This window comes from Pteropus vampyrus, unplaced genomic scaffold (assembly GCF_000151845.1).
Source record: "Pteropus vampyrus isolate Shadow unplaced genomic scaffold, Pvam_2.0 Scaffold12, whole genome shotgun sequence".
Lineage (NCBI taxonomy): Eukaryota > Metazoa > Chordata > Mammalia > Chiroptera > Pteropodidae > Pteropus > Pteropus vampyrus.
Genome location: NW_011888793.1, coordinates 3664372 through 3678867, shown reverse-complemented (window position 1 = coordinate 3678867; position 14496 = coordinate 3664372). Strand labels below are relative to the sequence as shown.

Below are 14496 nucleotides of genomic sequence, written 5' to 3'. Positions count from 1 at the left end.
TCTGAAAAGGCTACATACATACTGGATAATTCCAACTATATAGCATTCTGGAAAAGGCAAAACTGTGGAGATCATAAAAAGATCAGTGGTTGCCAGAGGTTAAGAACATGGGATGAAACAGGCAGAGAGCACAGGGTATTTTTAGGGCAATGAAATTACTGTGTATGAAACTGTAACGATGGATACATGTCATTATATATTTGTCTAAACCTATAGAATATACAACACCAAGAGTATACTAGAATGTAAACTATGGACTTGGGGTGATTACAATATTCAATGTAAGTTCATCGACTGTAACAAACGTACCACTCTGGTGTGGGGGACGCTGATAACAGAGAAGGCTATTTATATGTGAGGGTGTATAGGAAACCTTTATATCATTCTCTCAATTTTCCTATGAACCTAAAATTACTCTAAAAAAAGTCTTTAAAAAATAACTATAACCATAAAACTAGGTTAACAAATACACAACATATAAAGATACAATTTGTGACATCAATAACATAAAATGGGGGTGGGCAGATGTAAAAAAGTAGTTTTTTTGTATGATTAAAATTAAGTGGTTATCAGCTTAAAATAATTTTTTCTAATTGTAACATGTTTTATGTAAGTCCCATGGTGGCCACAAAGAAAATACCTATAGAAGATATACAAAAGAAAATAAGAAAGGAATCAAAGCACGTTAGTACAAAACAATCAACAAAACACAAAAGAAGGTAGCAAGAGAGGAAAAGAAAGACAAAATATCTACAAGATAGAAAACAACAAAATGGCAATAGTAAGTTTTCCATGTCAGTAATTAGTTTAAATGCCTTAAACTCGCCACTGAAAGACATAGACAAGCTGAATGGATTTCAAAAATCAAGATGTAATTATATGCCTTCTACAAGAGACTCACCATGAGTGTAGATAGAAATCGGCTAAAAGCGAAAGGACAGAAAAAGATATTCCATGCAAATGGTAACCAAAAGAGGGTAGAATAGACTTGTTTATATCAGGCAAAATAGAGTTTAAATCAAAAACTGTCAAAAGAGGAAAAGAAGGCATTAGGTAATAATAAATCGGTCATTTTGCCAGGAGATGAAACAATTATATATATATGCAGCTAATATCAAATATATAAAGCAAACATTGACATAACTGAAGAGAGAAAAGTAACATAACAATAGAAGATTGCAATACTCTACTTTCAATAATGGATAGCACTATCAGACAGAAGATCTATAAGAAAACAAAAGACTTGAACAACACTATAGACCAATGAAACCTAACAGACATAGACAGAACACCCCCACACACAGACACACAACAGCAGCAGAATACACATTCTTCTCAAGTGAACAAGGAACATCTTTTAGGACGGATCACATGTTAGGCCACAAAATAAGCCTTAACAAATTTAAAATGATTAAAATTTCACAAACCATCTCTTTTGACCACAATGAAATGAAACTAGAAATCAACAACAGAAAAACTGGAAAACCCATAAATATGTGCAAATTAAACAACATACTCTTGAAAAACCAATGACTCAAAGAAGAAATCACAAGGGAAATTAGAAAATATCATGAGACAAATAAAAATGAAATCACACCATACCAAAACTTATGTGTTGTAACAAAAGCAGGTTTAAGAAGGTAATTTAAAGCTGGAAATGCCTACATCAAAAAAGATGAAAGATCTCAAACCAATAACCTAACTGTATATCTCAAGGAACTAGAAAAAGAACAAAAAGTTAGCAGAAGGAAGGAGTTAATAATGATTAGCTCAGAAATATCAAAATAGAGTATAGAAAAACAATTTTTTTAAAAAATCAGTGAAACCAAGAGTTTATTTCTTGAAAAGATCAACAAAATTGGTAAGCCCTTAACTAGATTAACTAAGAAAACAAAAGACTCAAATAACTAAAATCAGATATGGTAGAGAAGACATTAAAATTGATGCCAAAGAAATAAAAAGGATTATGAGACTACTACAAACAATTACACACCAACAAATTGGATAACCTAGAAGAAATGGATAACTTCCTAAATATATAAAACCTACCAAGACTAGATCATGAAGAAATAGAAATCTGAACAGAACTGTAACACATAAGGAAGTTGAATCAATAACCAAAACCTCCCAACAAATAAAAGCCTATGACCTGGTGGCTTCACTGGAGAATTCTACCAAACATTTAAAAAAGAATTAATGCCAAAACCTCTCAAACTTTTCCAAAAAACTGAAGAGGAGGGAGCACATCGAAACTCATTTTATGAGGCAGTATTATTACCCTGACGCCAAAGCCAAAAAAAAATACCACAAGAAATCTACAGACCAGTATCCATGATGAATATTGACGCAAAAACCTCAACAAAATACCAGCAAACTAAATTTGGCAGCATATTAAAACAATTATACACCATAACCAAATGGGATTTATCCTTGAATGCAAGAATTTAATATACAAAAATGTAATATACCACATTAACAGAATAAAAGGCAGAAATCACATAATCACCTCAACTGATGTGGGAAAAAAATCATTTGACAAAATTCAATACCTTTTCATGATAAAAGCACTCAACGAATTAGAAATAGAAGTGAGTATCCCAATAAAATAAAGATCATATATGAAAGGCTCAGAGTTAATATCATGCTCAACAATGAAAAACTGAAAACTCTTCCTCTTAGATCAGAAACAAGGCAAGGATGCCCACACTTGCCACTTATATTCAACATGGTACCGGATTTCTTAGCCAGAACAATTAGGGCAACAAAAACAAAAATATAAGACACCCAAATTGGAAAGGAAGAAGTGAAACTATGTCTTTTTACAGATGACAGGATTTTATATACAGAAACCCTAAGATTACACACATAAATACACAACAAAATAACCCTGCTAGAATAAACAAATTCAATAGCTACAGGTTACAGAATCGATGCTCAAAAATCAGCTGTGTTCTTGTATACTAACAATGAACAATCTTAAAAGGAAATAAGAAAATAATAGCATTATACTTACAATAGCATTAAAAAGAACAAAGTACTTAAGAATAAACTTAACTAAGGCAAAAGTTTTGTATACTCTAAACTGAAAAACATAGCTGAAAGATATTAAAGTTGACACAAACAAATAGAAAGATACTTCATGCTCTTGGCTTGAGAAGACAATATTGTTAAAATGTCCATAGTAGCAAAGCTATCTACAGATTCAATGCAATCCCTATGAAAATCTCAAGGGCATTTTTTGTAGAAACAGAAAAAATTCTAAAATTCACATGGAATCCCAAAGGGCCCTAAATAGCTAAAACAATCTTTGGTAAGAATAAAGCTAGAAGCCTCACCCTTCCTGATTTGAAAATATATTTCAAAGGCATAGTAGTCAAAACAGTATAATACTGGCATACAGAAAGACATATAAACAAATAGAACAGAATAGAGAGCCCAGAAATAAACCCTCGTGTATATAATCAAATGATCCTGGACAATGGTAACAAGACTACACAAAAAGGACATGATAGTCTTTTCGATAAATATTGAGAAAGCTGGACATCTACATGCAAAAGAATAAAAATAGACTCTTACCTTATACCATATATAAAATTAACTCACAATGGATTAAAGACCTAAACATAAGACCTAAAACTATAAAACTCCTAGAAGAAAACACAGGGAGAAAACTCCATGACATTGGAATGGACAATGATTTCTTGACTATGACACTAAAAGCTAAGGTAACAAAAGTGAAAATAGACAAATGGTACTACAATTTCTGTGCAGAAAGGGAAAGAATCAAGATTGAAAAGACAATCTATTAAGTTGGAGAAAATATTTGCAAACCATACATTAAATAAAAGTTAATATTCAGTATAAAAAAAAAACTCCTATAACTCATTAACAAAAAGTAACCAAATTAAAAATTGGTCAAAAGGTGGTCAAAAGACTCAAACATTTCTCCAAAGAAGATGTATAAATTGACAATAGGCACATGAAAAGACTCTCAACATCACTAAACCATCAGGGATATGCAAATCAAAACCACTAGATATCATCTTACACTTGTTAAGATGGCCACTATCCAAAATAATAACAACAATAACGACGACGACAACAACACCACGTTGGTAGAACTATAAAATGGTGTAGCTGCTATGGAAAACAATATGAAGGTTCCTCAAAAAATTAAAAATAGAACTACCATATGATTCAACAATCCAACTTCTGGGTATATATTCAAAAAGAACTGAATACAGGCTCTTGAAGAGATATGTGCACACCCATGTTCATTGCATCATTATTCACTATATCCAAGAGCAACCTGAATGTCCATCGATGGATGAATAGTTATAAAATATGGTATATACATATAATGGAATATATTCAGCCTTTAAAAAGAAAGAAAACCCTGTCCTATGCTATAACGTGGGACATTACACTAAGTGAAACAAAAAAAAATTGCATGATTCCACTTATATACGAGTTGTCTAAAACAATCAAACTCATAGAAACAAAAAGTAGAATGGTGATTGCCTGGAGATGGGAGAAGCAGGAAACTGGGAGTTGTTGTTCCATGGGAATAGTATTTCGGTCATGAAAGATGAAAAAGTTCTAAAGATCTCTTTGTACAACAATGTGCATATACTTAACAATACAGGACACTGAAAAACTGTTAAAAAGTATAATTTGTTGATTTTACCACAATAAAAAAATAATATAAGTGCATCATAGATACATACAAATATAAGAGCTAAAACTATAAACACAACTTAACACCATGAGATACTACTAAAGCCCACCATGTTGGCTAAAATGAAAAAAACTAACGCCAAGTGCTGATGAGTTTACATGTAAGTGGAACTCATATACATTCATTGTTGGTGGGAATATAAAATAATACAACCATGGAAAACCATTCGGAAAACTTTTGACTATACCTTATAAAACTAAACCAGACACCTACCTTATGACTTACAAGTTTCATTCTTAGTTATTTACTTAAAAGAAACAAATATAGATATCAACAAAAAGACTTCTAAGAGAAATGTTTATAGTAGCTTTATTTATAATAGCCAAACCTAGAACGAGCCCAGGCACCCATAAATAGAAAAATAGTAAATAAACTATGGCATATTCACTGTTTAGCAAAAAAAAAAAAAAAAAGGAACAAAGTAGTGATATAAAGATCGAAGCATTATACTAACTAAAAAGCCACATGCTAAATATTACTATGATATAGTTACATTTAAATAAAATTCTAGAAAATATGTGATATATCCATACAATAGAATACTATCAACAATATAAAAAAGGGATGAACTATGACATACACAACATGTGTGGATCTCAAAAGTACCATGAACAAAAATTTATAATACTCATATGAAAACTACTATGGCAGAAAAAACCCAAAACAGTGGTTGCCTCTGAGAAGAATGTAAGCAGGAATCTGGCAATAATTATGAGGGGATTTTCTGGGTAATGGTAATATTCTATATCTTGATAGGTACGTGCATTTGTCAAAATCCAGTAAATGTATGCTAAAGATTTGTATATTTCAATGTATTCAAATTTTCCTCAAAGAAAAACATTTCTAAGTTTTTGTTTTCAAAAGAAAAATTTGTAAAGGAATACTGAACTCTGCTTAGTGATAAATATGCTGAAATATTTAAGGGGAAAGCTTACTAATATCTGCAGTTGAAAATGTGTCCAAACACCAGGATGAGTTATTAACAGATAGAGGAATAGATAAATGGATTGATATGTGATAAAGTAAGTAAAATGTTAATGGTAATAGCTAGGTGATCGATATATGAGTATGCACTGTAAAATTCTTTCAATTTTACTGTATGCTTGAAATTTTTCATAAAATTATGTTGGAAAAAAATCTATGGGATATATTTGGAACGGTGATTAGAGGAAAATTCATAGCCTTAAATACTTTTATCTACAGAAATGAAGCACAAATATAAATAAATTCCCAGCCCAAAAGACTAGAAAACGAATAACAAACTAAAACAAAAGAAAGCACAAAGCAAGAAATAAAGATAAAAGCAGGAATTAGTAAGATAGATAACAAACAGAAGATCTAGATAATAAGCCAAAATCAATTTTTTTAAAAAAATTAACAAGAGACAATCCACCAGCTAACTTAAACAACAGAAAAAGCACAAATATACAAATAAATGACAAGGAAAATAAGCATTGAAACAGAAGGAAAGAAAAATTTGCAGACCTCCAGGTATATATATTTCAAAATATAGATGAAATGAATCATATACTATAAAAATACAGTTTATCAAAAGTAAACTTGTAGGAAACAAAGTTTAGACTGACCAATTTCTGTTGAAGAAATAAAGTTATCAATGAGTCGCTCTACAAAAAAAGTGCCAGGCCCAACTTCTGCCTCGTTGCCTCCGAGAGAGCAAGATGGGTCATCAGCAACTGAGAAAATTCGGCCAGGGTTCTCCTTCTTGCCACGTCTGCTCAAATCCACACGGTCTGATCCAGAAATACGGCCTCAACATGTGCTGCCAGTGTTTCCATCAGTACGCGAAAGATAAAGGCTTCATTAAGTTGGCCCAAGTGAACTTCCATGAAGGGTCATTCCGACATCTACTGCAGAAACAATGCTAGCTCTTTGTATATAAAATAAAAATTTCAATTATGAATGTTTTATTGTGAATGGAAGTCACATCACCATAGAAATCTTTTTAAATTTTGCTATTATCTTCTTAGTGGATTTAACTTCAAAATTTGTGGCTTGTTCACCCGTGGTTATATAAAAGTATTCATGCTGGAAAAAAAAAAAAAGCACCAGGCCCAGACAGTTTCACAAATTTACCAAAATTTCAAAGACCAGATAGTCCTAATGCTCCATGAATTGAGAATAACAAAAATAAAGGAAAACTTTCCAATTCTGTTTATGAAGCAAGGATGATTATAACTAAACTTGATAAACACAGTATAAAAGAGAAAAACTACAGACCAATATTGCATATAAATATCTACATAAAAATACTAAATTAAAAAATGAATGAACGGAATTCCACACTACATTAAGAAAATAATACACCAGGGCTAATTGATTTTTCCAGAAATGCAAGATTAGTTCCTTAACAGATCTAAGAAAACAAAAACCATGTGATTATATCCACGAATGATGAAAAAGCCTTCAGCAAAATTCAATACCCATTCCTGGAAAAAAAAATACAAAGTGATAGACCCTCTCTTAACATGAAAAAAATATACACACTTTAGCCCTAGAGCCAGTGCATTTCTTAACAGGAAAAACACTAGAGGCATTTACACTAAAATCAAGAAAAAAAACAAGGATGTATATCATCTCCACTGCTATTCCACATTTAACTGGAGGCAAAGATCAATGCAATTAGATAAGAGAAAGCAAATGAAGGAATAAAAACTGGAAAAGAAGTAAAATTTTTATTTGTGGATGATATCACAGTATATCTGATAAACCCTAGAGTCAATGCTAAAATTCAAACAATGAAAGAAGTAGCAGCATATAAAATGTATATAATCCATACTACCTAACATAATCTAGATTTAAGGGAATCCCTATGAAAATTCCAATGCCATAAGAAGAGATGAAATACTGCCATTTGCAACAACATGGATGGACCTTGAGATAACCATGCTAAGCGAAATACGCCAGACAGAAAAAGTTGAAAACCACATGGTGTCAATTACACATGGGATATAAACCTAAAAGCAACAAATGGGACAAACAGATTCATGGACATGGACAATAGACTAGCAGTTACCAGAGGGCAGAGGGAGAGGGGTGGGGCGGGGAAAGTAGATGAGGTAAAAGGGGTCAAAAATGTGGTGACAGAAAGAAATCTAACTTTGGGCAGTGAACACACAATGCAATATATATATGCCCTACTATTGAACTGTACACCTGAAATTTACTGGATTTCGTTAACCAATGTCACCATAATGAAAATAAATAAATAAATAAATCCAATGTCATTGTTTACAGAAATAGAACAAACAATCCCAAAATGCGTATGGAACCTTAAAAAGCCCCAAATAGCCAAAGAAATCTTCAAGCTTGCTCTTTTCATTTTTCAACTCTCTAGAAGTTCTATTTGGTTCTTTTTGAGGGTTTCAATCTCCTTGCTCTTCTCATCTAGTTGTTTTCAAATCCTGAAATTGTTGATATGATTTGTTTTCGATCTCATTGAGTTTTTTCAGAAGTACCATCCTAAATTCTCTGTCATTTAAGTCGCATATTTCTATGTCTGTAAGCTTATTTTCTAGAGATTTTTCTCTTTCTTTATGAGATGGCTTGTCACATTGGTTGTTCATGGTGTTTAATGGACTATTTCTCCTCCTACGCATTAATGGAAGTGTATTATACTGTTTTCCAGAAAGAAGGTTTATTATATAAAGGTCTGTCTGTAGTCTGCTGCAAAGAAGGCGCTTTTCTTTTGGTTTCCAGTAGGTGGCGTCTAAGCCTTTGGTCCCTGCTTTATATAATGCCTTAAAGTACCTCTGGTAGCTCTTATGTGCAGATCCCACAGTCAGGCGTGCTGGTGTGCAGTTTGGGTGTTTTTTGTTGAGTTTTAGATGTTCAGCTTATTGTTGTTTCAAGGGGAGAGATCTGAGGATGTCTCTCACTCTGCCATGTTTTCTGTTGAAATGCGGCTCATAGCACTGGTCGCCCATTGGGAATTGAAATGTAGCTTATAGGCTGGCTGCTTTTGCTGCGATTGGGAAGGCCACTCACAAGGATGGCTATCCCACTGTGAACACTTGGTTCTGAATCACTTGGAGCTGAGCTTGGCAGCAAGCCAATAATACCTGCCCTGGGCAGGCAGTCTGTAGGTTGTGTGGGGCAGGGTCTCAGAGAGACAGTGACTGCCAGATCAAAACAGCCTCAGTCTTGCTGGAAATTTAGTAACTGCTGTAAGTTCCCGCCATCAGACCAGGGGCTTCTAATGGTTCTGTGGGAGGGGTCTGCACAATCAAGCTGGCATGGTCTGTAGGGAGGCCAGACTAAGGCACAATGGTGGCTGCCTTTCCATCTCTCTTTCTGACTCCAGGTAATGAAGATTTTTTCAGACTGAATCTTGCGCGAGCCTCAGACCCATGGCCGATGTCCCGGGTGAGTGTCCGCAGGTCAGAAATCCTTTGTGCGGGTCCTTCAAAGGGACGTCTAGGGGCTCAGTTGCTTTCCGTCTCACTCAGATGGCCAGAATCCACTCTAGTTTCTACAGTCAGAGTTATTGGAATCTCCTCTTCCCTGGGCTGGGACCCTGTGCTGCATAGCCCCCAGATGAGACAAGGAACCCCCTCTTCTTCAGGAGAGCCTCTGCAGCCTCGCTCTCCCTCCCGGTGATCATCCACCACCCGTGGGTGCGAGACCAGCCCGATTCGGGACTTTGCCCCTCCTACTGGCTTCGATGTGGCTCCTTTATATTATCAGATGTAGGTGTTATGATCAGCTGAACTTCGGGTGATTCTCCACGTTGATTATTTTATAATTTGGTTGTAATTTCAATGCGGTCCTGGGAGGAGACGAACCCTGCTTTTACCTAGTCTGTCATCTTTACCCTGACCCCCAGAAATCTTCAGAAAGAAGAACAAAGTTAGTAGCATTACAATTTCTGATTTCGAACTATATTACAAAGTTATAATCATCAAAAACAGTATAATATTGGCATAAAAATAGAAACATAAATCAATGGAATTGAATAAAGAGCCCAGAAATAAACCCACCCATGTACGGTTAATTACTATATGACAAAGGAGTCAATAATATACAATGGAGAGTTTCTTCAATAAACGCTGCTGAGAAAATCAGATAGCCATATGCAAAAGAATGAAACTGGACCACTATCTTACATCATACACAAAAACCAACTCAAAAATGGGTTAAACACTTGAATGCAAGACCTGAAATCAAGAATTAATAAAAGCATGAATTAATAAGGTAGATATAGGGAAACAGAAGACCTAAATAATAAGACAAAATCAATTTTTAGAAAAAATTAACAAGAGACAAGCCACTTGCTAAAGAAAAATGACAGACCAATAAAACTCCTAGAAAAAAACATAGGGGGTAATCTCCTTGACATCAGTCTTGGCAAAGATTTTTGGATTTTACATAAAAAGCAAAGACAATAAAAGATTTTTGGATTTTACATAAAAAGCAAAGACAATAGAACATCAAACTAAAAAGCTTTTGCATAGCAAAAGAAAGCATTAACAAAATGAAAAGGCAACCAATGGAATGGGAGAAAATATTTGCAAGTCATATATAGAAAAAGAGGTTAATATCCAAAATATATAAAGAACTCATACAACTTAAAAGCAAAAAATTAAAAAAAAAAAAAAACCAAACCATCCAATTAAAAAGTGGGCAGAGGATCTGAACCGACATTTTTCCAAAGACGACATACAAATGGCCAACAGGAACATGAAAAGATATTCAACAGCACTAATCATCAAGGAAATGCAAATCAAAACCACAATGAGATATATCATCTTACACCTGCTAAAATGGCTATCATTAAATGATAACAAGTGTTGGCAACAATGTGAAGAAAAGAGAACACTTTACAGTAATCCCATATCTGGATATATATCCAAGGAAAACAAAAACAGAATCTCACTCCCATGTTCACTGCAGCATTATTCACAATAGCAAAGATATGGAAACAACTTAAGTGCCGGTCAGCAGAAGAATGGATAAGAAAGATGTGGTATATATACATACAATGGAACATTATTCAGCCATGAGAAAGAAGGAAATCATGCCATTTGCGATATGTATGGACCCTGAGAGCATTATGCTAAGTGAAATAAGTCAGATAGAGAAATACAAATATTGTTTGATATCACTTACATGTGGAATCCAAAAAAGCCAAACTCAGAAACAGAGACTAGAATGGTGGTGTTTACCAGGAGCTGAAGGGTGGGAGAAATGGGGTCAAAGAGTAAAAATTTCCAGTTATAAGATGAGTAAGTTCTGGGGATCAAATGTACAGCATGTTGACTATAGTTAGTAGCATTGTATTATATGTATACCTGAAAGTTTCTAGGAGAGATCTTAAATGTTGTTACCACAAAAAAGAAATGGTGATTATGTGATGTGAAAGAGGTGTTAGCTAAGGCTATGGTGGTAATAATTCTGCAGCATTTAAGTGTAGCAAATCAACATGCTGTATACTTTAAACTTACATAATGTTATATGTCAATTATATCTCAATAAAGCTTGAAATAAGTAAAATAAACATAGACATCTGTAGACGTCACATACAGAAACAATAACTATTTAGATATCATAACGGTAGGGGAAATCTCATTTACGATAGCAGTAAAGAAGCTAAAACACTTTGGAATAAAGTTAGCAAGAAATGAGTAAAATTTATATGAGGAAAACTTTAAAACACTTCTGAATCACAAAAACACTAGACCAGAACAAATAGAAAAACCATCTCTTTGCTTTTAGAACAATTCAACATAATAAAGGTGTCGGTTCTCCTTAATTTTTAAGTTTAATAAAATTCCCCCCAAAAACACCAACAAGCTTTTTAAGTGAACCTAAATGAATTAATACCAAAGTTTATATGAAAAAATAAACAGTTCACATAAAAAGACTAGCCAAAAAAAAAAAAACATGGAAAAGGAAAAGCTAAAAGTCAAAGGAGGGACTAGGCCTATCCAACATTAAAATATACTATAAAATTTCTATAATTATAAGTGTGTTACTGGTGCATAAACAGACAAGTAGATCAATGGAAAAAGACTCAGGTACTAATGGAATTTAGTATATTATAAAAAGGGCATCACAAATCACTGGGGCAAAGATGGAGTTTTTAATAAATGGTGATGAGAGAACAGCCATTTGGGGGAAAAAAGGTCCATACGTCATATCATACACTAGAATAAATTCAAATATATAAAAGATCTAAATGTAAAAAAATGAAACAAACAAGTACAACAGAAAACACATCAGCAAATTCCTCTACATCTAAATGTAAGGAAATAATTTCTCTATGTTCTGCATATAAGGAAAGATGCGATGAAAGAAGAGTGATAAATTTGACCACATAAAGGAAAAAAAACTTTTGCATGGCCAATAAATACCATAAATGAAGTCAAAAGACAACTGAAAAATTAAGAGAAAATATTTGCTATATGTATCACAGCTAAAGAACTAATATATCTAGTAAGTCTCTTAAAACTTGAAGGAAAAAAAAAGATTAAAAATCCAAAGACATGAACAGAAAATTCACACACAAAAAAGATAGAATAATTGGTCCTCAAACATATGAAAAGATGTTCAACCTCACATATGAGAAAAAGAAATAAAAACTAACCTTACACTAAAATACCATTTCTCATCTATCATGTTGGCAAAAATGTTTAAATGACAATACATTCTACTGGTGAGGTTATGAAGAAACAAGCCTCGGATATATTACTGACAAGAATTTAGTAATTTCTAACAAAACTACAAACATTCACCTTTTGATCCAGCAATCCAACTTCTGAGTTTCCCCTAAAGATATACCCCAAACAAAAACCCTGAAGCACAATGTTAATCGTGGCAGCCTTTTAGTAACTGCAAAACATTGGCAGTATTACTAACGTCCAAACCTAGGAGACTGGCTAAACAAATTATGATACATCCACACAATGAAGTACTAAGCAACTATAAAATATGAGTAAGATTACAATTAATGGATAGTTATTTCCAAGATATATTACTAAATAACAACAAAAAAAGGAAAAGCATAAAAGAGTAGCTACAGTATGCCACAGATATAACTACTACTTCATTTAAAAAGAAACAGAGGAAAGCTCAAATACCAAACTTATAGGATTAATTACCTAGGTGGTGGTCAGGAACAAGACAGAAGAAAGGGAGTGATCCTTATTTGCGTCCACCTTTTAATACTGTGCTATCTTTTATAACCACATACTACAATAATGGGGGAGGCAAATAAGTAAATAAAATTTTAAAATTTAGGGGGATAAAAAACGTAAAATGAAATGTAAACAGAAACAAATGAACCTAACTCTTCGAAGAAACTAACCACAGTGAAGTGGGGAGAACTACAGAACCCCAGAGTAAAGATAAAAAGAACCATAAAAAATATCGAACTCTAGTTTATAAGTTTGTTCTTCTTACTGGTATGTATCAGCAATTCTGAAACTACTTTCTGTGTATTCTAGAAAAGAAGAAATAATATAAAATAATAAAATGTAATAGGAGTAGGTTTCTTACTGTTGCAGAAGGAAGTGATATGATACATGTCACAACTTGAGTAATTAAAAAACATAAAAATTATATTAAAAAGCATAATCAACTAATTACTTTAAACTTATCCATGGAAAATGCAGCAAACCTCACATATTTGACTCCCCTCCAGTCCTGCCATCCCCCAAAACATGCCTCATCTTTCAATTATTTTTTTTACAAATGTAACAATAAAGTTTCCTGAACTTTGTTTTTTAAATATTTAAATATTTAAATATTAAATATTTAAAGTATTTGACTTTCCATGACTGAACTCATTTCTATTTAAAAAGCACAGAGATCATTAACACACCTTCCAGATTTAAAATCATATAGTACTTCATCTATGAAAAACTCATTATTTTCATCTTCTCTATTTAAAGCCTTGATTAACTAAAATGTTCAAGAAATGAGTTCTTCCCTTTTCTTGTTAAACCAAGATTAACCATGAAATTCAATTTAAACATTTTGAAAAATAAATTCCTAAAATATATTTTACAAAATAACATAAGATATAAGACACAGATAATGCATTTTCTCAAAATTTAGGACTTTTTGGTGCTTCCAGGTTATTAAGTTATTGGCAATTAAATGCAGAAGTGTTGATGCAAGAGGCTGGAAAGTTACTGTTGAATAACTTGATTCCTCATATATAAAATAGGTATTACCCTGCATGACTGCCTGACAAATATAAAACTCAAATTACTAAACGTCTGTGCTCAAAATAGTTTGTTGCTGACTAGACATCACTGCCATGACTTTTAAGGTCTTCCTTGCACTGCAAAAGAAAATTAACATTTCCAGATTCCCTTCTGGAGGTAGTTGTAGATAGATGGTTGGGCAGAGAAGCAGCTTCCAGGTGAGTAGTTTCTTGAGAAGTACCCACTTTGGTGCTACAAATCTAAAGAGTTCTTAAGACTTCCAGTGATTTCTGAGAAAACAACTAGCTTCCATGCTTCAGGCTAAAATAATCAGGGACAGCTTCCCTAATTCCCTGCGCCCTCCCAAAGTTTATATAAGCCTTTAATTCCCTGTGTTAAAACTCTAATGAATTGAGTGGCTTCTGTTTCCCTAATTAAACTCTGATTGATTCAGCATATATGAAAATACTTCATAAACTAAAAAAGACCACATAAAAGCATGGATTATGGTTTCTATTCCCAATGACAGGAAATTTCAATTGAAGTTGTTTTCTCGGAATCAGCCTCTTTTTAGACAAATCAATACATCCA

General features: G+C 33.2%; 1 protein-coding gene and 1 pseudogene across 1 annotated transcript in view; one reads left to right on the top strand and one right to left on the bottom strand.

Annotated features, from left to right (window-relative positions):
* The window catches only part of RSRC1 (arginine and serine rich coiled-coil 1), a 372620-nt gene that overhangs the window by 341421 nt on the left and 16703 nt on the right, over window positions 1–14496 (bottom strand). The gene's annotated exons all lie outside the window — the stretch shown is intronic.
* LOC105305781 lies at window positions 6400–6801 on the top strand (annotated as a pseudogene).